Source organism: Aptenodytes patagonicus, chromosome 6 (genome assembly GCF_965638725.1).
Source record: "Aptenodytes patagonicus chromosome 6, bAptPat1.pri.cur, whole genome shotgun sequence".
Lineage (NCBI taxonomy): Eukaryota > Metazoa > Chordata > Aves > Sphenisciformes > Spheniscidae > Aptenodytes > Aptenodytes patagonicus.
In genome coordinates this window covers 76,452,165-76,458,508 of record NC_134954.1, presented here as the reverse complement: position 1 = coordinate 76,458,508, position 6,344 = coordinate 76,452,165, and positions in this window count along the sequence as shown.

Sequence of the window (6,344 nt, the reverse complement as noted above, 5' to 3'; positions counted from 1 at the left end):
CCAGTATACCTGGAACCAACTGCCCCAGGGGTGGAAACACAGCCCCACCATTTGCCAGGGACTGATCTAGACTACACTGGAACAGGGTGAAGCTCCGGAACCCCTGCAATACATTGATGATATCATTGTGTGGGGCAACACAGCAGGAGAAGTTTTTGAAAAAGGGGATAAAATAGTCCAAATCCTGCTGAAGGCCGGTTTTGCCATAAAACAAAGTAAGGTCAAGGGACCTGCACAGGAGATCCAGTTTTTAGGAATAAAATGGCAAGATGGATGTCGTCAAGTCCCAATGGATGTGATCAACAAAATAACAGCCATGTCTCCACCAACTAGCAAAAAGGAAACACAAGCTTTCTTAGGTGTTGTGGGTTTTTGGAGAATGCATATTCCAAATTACAGTCTGATTGTAAACCCTCTCTATCAAGTGACCCGGAAGAAGAATGATTTCAAATGGGGCCCTGAGCAACGACAAGCCTTTGAACAAATTAAAGAGGAGATAGTTCATGCAGTAGCCCTTGGGCCAGTCCGGGCAGGGCAAGAGGTAAAAAATGTGCTCTACACCGCAGCCGGGGAGAACGGCCCTACCTGGAGCCTCTGGCAGAAAGCACCAGGGGAGACTTAAGGTCGACCCCTAGGGTTTTGGTGTCGGGGATACTGAGGATCTGAGGCCTGCTATACTCCAGCTGAAAAAGAGATATTGGCAGCATATGAAGGGGTTCGAACTGCTTTGGAAGTGATCGGCACTGAAGCACAGCTTCTCGTGGCACCCTGACTGCTGGTGCTGGGCTGGATGTTCAAAGGGAGGATCCCCTGTACACATCATGCAACTGATGCTACATGGAGTAAGTGGGTCGCACTGATCACCCAACGGGCTCAAATAGGAAACTCCAGTTGCCCAGGAATCTTGGAATTGATCATGGATTGGCCAGAAGGCAAAGATTTCGGGATATCGCCAGAGGAGGAGGTGACGCGTGCTGAGGAGGCCCCAGTGTATAATAAACTACCAGAAAATGAGAAACAATATGCTCTGTTCACTGATGGGTCCTGTCGTATTGTGGGAAAACATCGGAGGTGGAAAGCTGCTGTATGGAGTCCTATGCGACAAGTTGTAGAAACTGCTGAAGGAGAAGGTGAATCGAGCCAATTTGCAGAAGTAAAGGCCATCCAGCTGGTTTTAGGCATTGCTGACTGAGAAAAAGTGGCCAGTGCTCTATGTCTATACTGACTCATGGATGGTGGCAAATGCCCTGTGGGGGTGGTTGCAGCAATGGAAGCGGAGCAGTTGGCAGCGCAGAGGCAAACCCATCTGGGCTGCCGCATTGTGGCAAGATATTGCTGCCTGGGTAGAGAACCTGGTTGTAAAAGTCCATCACGTAGATGCTCACATACCCAAGAGTCGGGCCACTGAAGAACATCAAAACAACCAGGAGGTGGATCAGGCTGCTAAGATTGAAGTGGCTCAGGTAGATCTGGACTGGCAACATAAGGGTGAATTATTTCTAGCTCGGTGGGCCCATGACACCTCAGGCCATCAAGGAAGAGATGCAACATATAGATGGGCTCGTGATCGAGGGGTGGACTTGACCATGGACACTATTGCACAGGTTGTCCATGAATGTGAAACATGCGCTGCAATCAAGCAAGCCAAGCGGTTAAAGCCTCTCTGGTATGGAGGACGATGGCTGAAATATAAATATGGGGAGGCCTGGCTGATTATATCACACTTCCACAAACCCGCCAAGGCAAGCGCCACGTGCTTACAATGGTGGAGGCAACCACTGGATGGCTGGAAACATATCCCGTGCCTCATGCCACCACCCAGAACACTATTCTGGGCCTTGAAAAGCAAGTCTTATGGCGACGTGGCACCCCAGAAAGAATTGAGTCAGACAATGGGACTTATTTCTGAAACAACATCATAGATACAGGGGCCAAAGAGCACGGCATTGAGTGGGCATATCACATCCCCTGTCATGCACCAGCCTCCAGGAAAATGGAACGATACAATGGACTGTTAAAAACTACATTGAGAGCAACAGGTGGTGGGATGTTCAAACATTGGGATACGCATTTAGCAAAGGCCACCTGGTTAGTCAACACTAGGGGATCTGCCAATCAAGCTGGCCCTGCCCAGTCAAAACTTTTACGTACTGTAGATGGGAATAAAGTCCTTTGGGAGACAGTCCTGAAGGGCAAAGGGATCCAGGAAGGCTGGACGTTCTTCAAGAAGGAAGTCTGAAAGGCGCAGGAGCAGGCTGTCCCCGTACGCCGTAAGAAGAATGGGCGGGGAAGACGACCGGCCTGGCTGAACGGGGAGGTCTTGCTGGGACTCAGGAAAAAAAGGAGAGTTTACCACTTGTGGAAGAAGGGGCAGGTGACTCAAGAAGAGTACAGGGATCTCGTTAGGTCGTGCAGAGAGGAAATGAGAAAGGCAAAAGCCCAGCTAGAATGCAATCTGGCCGCTGTCGTTAGAGACAACAAAAAATGTTTTTACAAATATATTAATGACAAAAAGAGAGCCAAGGAGAATCTCCATCCTTTATTGGATGCGGGGGGGAACATTGTCACCGAGGATGAGGAAAAGGCTGAGGTACTCAATGCCACCTTTGCCTCAGTCTTTAACAGGCAGACCAGTTATCCTCAGGGTACTCAGCCCCCTGAGCTGGAAGACAGGGACGGCGAGCAGGATGAACCCCCCTATAATCCAAGAGGAAGCAGTCAACGACCTGCGACGCCACCTGGATGCTCACAAGTCTATGGGGCCGGATGGGATCCACCCGAGAGTGCTGAGGGAGCTGGCGGAGGAGCTCGCCAAGCCGCTCTCCATCATTTATCAGCAGTCCTGGTTAATGGGGGAGGTCCCGGACGACTGGAGGCTTGCCAATGTGACGCCCATCTACACGAAGGGCTGGAAGGAGGATCCGGGGAACTACAGGCCTGTCAGCCTGACCTCGGTGCCGGGGAAGATTATGGAGCGGTTCATCTTGAGGGCGCTCACAAGGCAGAAGTGGGACAACCAGGGGATCAGGCCTAGCCAGCACGGGTTCATGAGAGGCAGGTCCTGCTTGACCAACCTGATCTTCTATGACCTGTGGTCTACCTGGACTTCAGTAAAGTCTTTGACACTGTGTCCCACAGCATTCTCCTAGAGAAGCTGGCAGCTCACGGCTTAGACAGGTGTACTCTGCGCTGGGTAAAAAACTGGCTGGACAGCCAGGCCCAGAGAGCTGTGGTGAATGGCGTTAAATCCAGTTGGCGGCCGGTCACGAGCGGTGTTCCCCAGGGCTCAGTACTGGGGCCGGTCTTGTTCAATATCTTTATCAATGATCTGGACGAGGGGATCGAGTGCACCCTCAGTAAGTTTGCAGACGACACCAAGTTGGGCGGGAGTGTTGATCTGCTCGAGGGTAGGAAGGCTCTGCAGAGGGACCTGGACAGGCTGGATCGATGGGCCGAGGCCAGCTGGATGAGATTCAACAAGGCCAAGTGCCGGGTCCTGCACTTCCACCACAACAACCCCATGCAACGCTACAGGCTTGGGGAAGAGTGGCTGGAAAGCTGCCTGTCGGAAAAGGACCTGGGGGTGTTGGTCAACAGCCGGCTGAACATGAGCCGGCAGTGTGCCCAGGCGGCCAAGAAGGCCAATGGCATCCTGGCCTGTATCAGAAATAGTGTGGCCAGCAGGAGTAGGGAAGTGATCGTGCCCCTGTACTCGGCCCTGGTGAGGCCGCACCTCGAATACTGTGTTCAGTTTTGGGCCCCTCACTACAAGAAGGACGTTGAGGTGCTGGAGCGTGTCCAGAGAAGGGCAACGAGGCTGGTGAGGGGTCTGGAGAACAAGTCTTCTGAGGAGTGGCTGAGGGAACTGGGGTTGTTTAGCCTGCAGAAAAGGAGGCTGAGGGGAGACCTCATCGCTCTCTACAACTCCCTGAAAGGAGGTTGTAGCGAGGTGGGTGTTGGTCTCTTCTCCCAAGTAACTAGCGATAGGACGAGAGGAAGTGGCCTCAAGTTGTGCCAGGGGAGGTTTAGATTGGATGTGAGGAAAAATTTCTTTACTGAAAGAGTGGTTAAACATTGGAACAGGCTGCCCAGGGAAGTGGTTGCGTCCCCATCCCTGGAGGTATTGAAAAGATGTGTAGATGAGGCGCTTAGGGACATGGTTTAGTGGACATGGTGGTGTTGGGTCGACGGTTGGACTCGATGATCTTAGAGGTCTCTTCCAACCTTAATGATTCTATGATTCTATGATTCTATGAAAGTCCCTGTAGTGCACATAAAAAATACGTTGGGGAAGACAGTCTGGGTTATTCCTGCCTCAGGTAAAGGCAAACCCATCTGTGGGATTGTTTTTGCTCAAGGACCTGGGTGCACTTGGTGGATAATGTGGAAGGATGGGGAAGTCCGATGTGTACCTCAAGGGGATTTGATTTTGGGTGAGAGTAGCCAATGATTTGAACTGTATGATGTTAATTGCTACATAATATTATATGCCATAACAATGGTATTACAATAAGAATCACCCAGATTAATGAAAAATGAACTTTGATGAAACCGAGCAAAGCACAGTGATGATGGAACCAGAACTGACTTCAACGTGAAACAATCCAACACCGCATACCATCTGCATCTTTCCTGCCCTGAAAGATTATTATTGCAGATGGAGCCCAAAGCCATGGACTAAATGAACTCAATGAACTTTTTAGAGGGATGGCCCATAGACTAAGGGAATAATATCTGTGTGTATATATATCAAAAGATAGGAGAAGGGGTGGTGATTAATGAGAATGTATTGGAAAGTGTGGGACCTGGGCATGACGTAGATGGTATAGAATAAGGGGTGGATACTGTCCTGGTTTCAGCTGGGATAGAATTAATTTCCTTCCTAGTAGCTGGTACTGTGCTGTGTTTTGGATTTAGGATGAGAACAATGTTGATAACACACCGATGTTTTAGTTGTTGCTAAGTAGTGCTTACACTAGTCAAGGACTTTTCAGCTTCCCGTGCTCTACCGACTGAGAAGGCTGGAGGTGCACAAGAAGCTGGGAGGGGGCACAGCCAGGACAGCTGACCCAAACTGGCCAAAGGGCTATTCCATACCATGTGCCGTCATGCTCAGTACATAAACTGGGGAAAGCTGGCTGGGGGGGCCGCTGCTCAGGGACAGTCAGCAGGTGGTGAGGAATTGCATTGTGCATCACTTGCTTTGTATATTCTATTATTATTATTATTATTATTATTATTATTATTATTATTATTATTTCAATTATTAAACTGTTTTTATCTCAACCCATGAGTTTTCTCACTTTTACTCTTCTGATTCTCTCCCCCATCCCACAGAGGGGGGGGGAGTGAGCGAGCAGCTGTGTGGTGCTCAGTTGCTGGCTGAGGTTAAACCACAACAGTGGGTTTTGAACCCATGTGTTAAAAACATAAAAATGCAACACCTTCCCTTTAGTTTGCAAGAACAACTGATTAACATCAGGGAAGGTGAAAATTTACTAGCCAAATTTCAAGAAAAGCCTTTGCATAATTAGCGGATGGGAGTGAAAAATGAGTATCATGATTTAGTAAGTGCAGCCAACAATGCACTTCTTCCATGTGGATCTGCGTATCTTTGTGGGTTGTTTTGGTTTTTTTTTCCCCCAGCTATGATGGCCATGTAAAGTGAAGTATCAAAACAAACTGAACTTAGAATGAGACCTTTGAATTGCTGTTATCACAAAGCGTTAAACCAGTATTTTAAAAAATAATGAAGCATATTCAATCATATATCTCTCACTAAAATATTATTATTGTTATTAATATTATATTGTCCATTATTAATTTTGTGAGAGCAAAAAAGTTTCTTGTACCATTAACAAATAAAAATATTTAAAATTATTTAATCTTTATCTCATCCTTTTTTAATTTCTATTTTTGTGTATGTTTTATAATGTACTTTATTAGTACAGTAGTACATGTATATAATTTCTAAATTAATATACCTATATTGGGGGTGTGGGGTCAAATTTTTTTTTACTGATAGGTGTGCACGATCAAAAAAGTCTGGAGACCACTGTTATAGGTTAGATTTTAATTTTCTATTTGAATTGCAGTCTTTCAGACATAACTGACTTTGTATTGCTAAGTTTTTAAATGGGCAATCCAGCAAGACTGTTGCTGAAATGCACCCTTATTTTGATAAAAAGAAGCTAGAATTTAAGAAATGCATATGTAGACTCTTTATCCAGATGATTTTATTATTCTTATCTGGAATGGCCCAAATGAGAGTCATGGGCAAGTCTGTTCAGCCAATATCTTTTCTGTTACGTTGGTGTACTGGGATTAGACAGAACTGTTGCCAG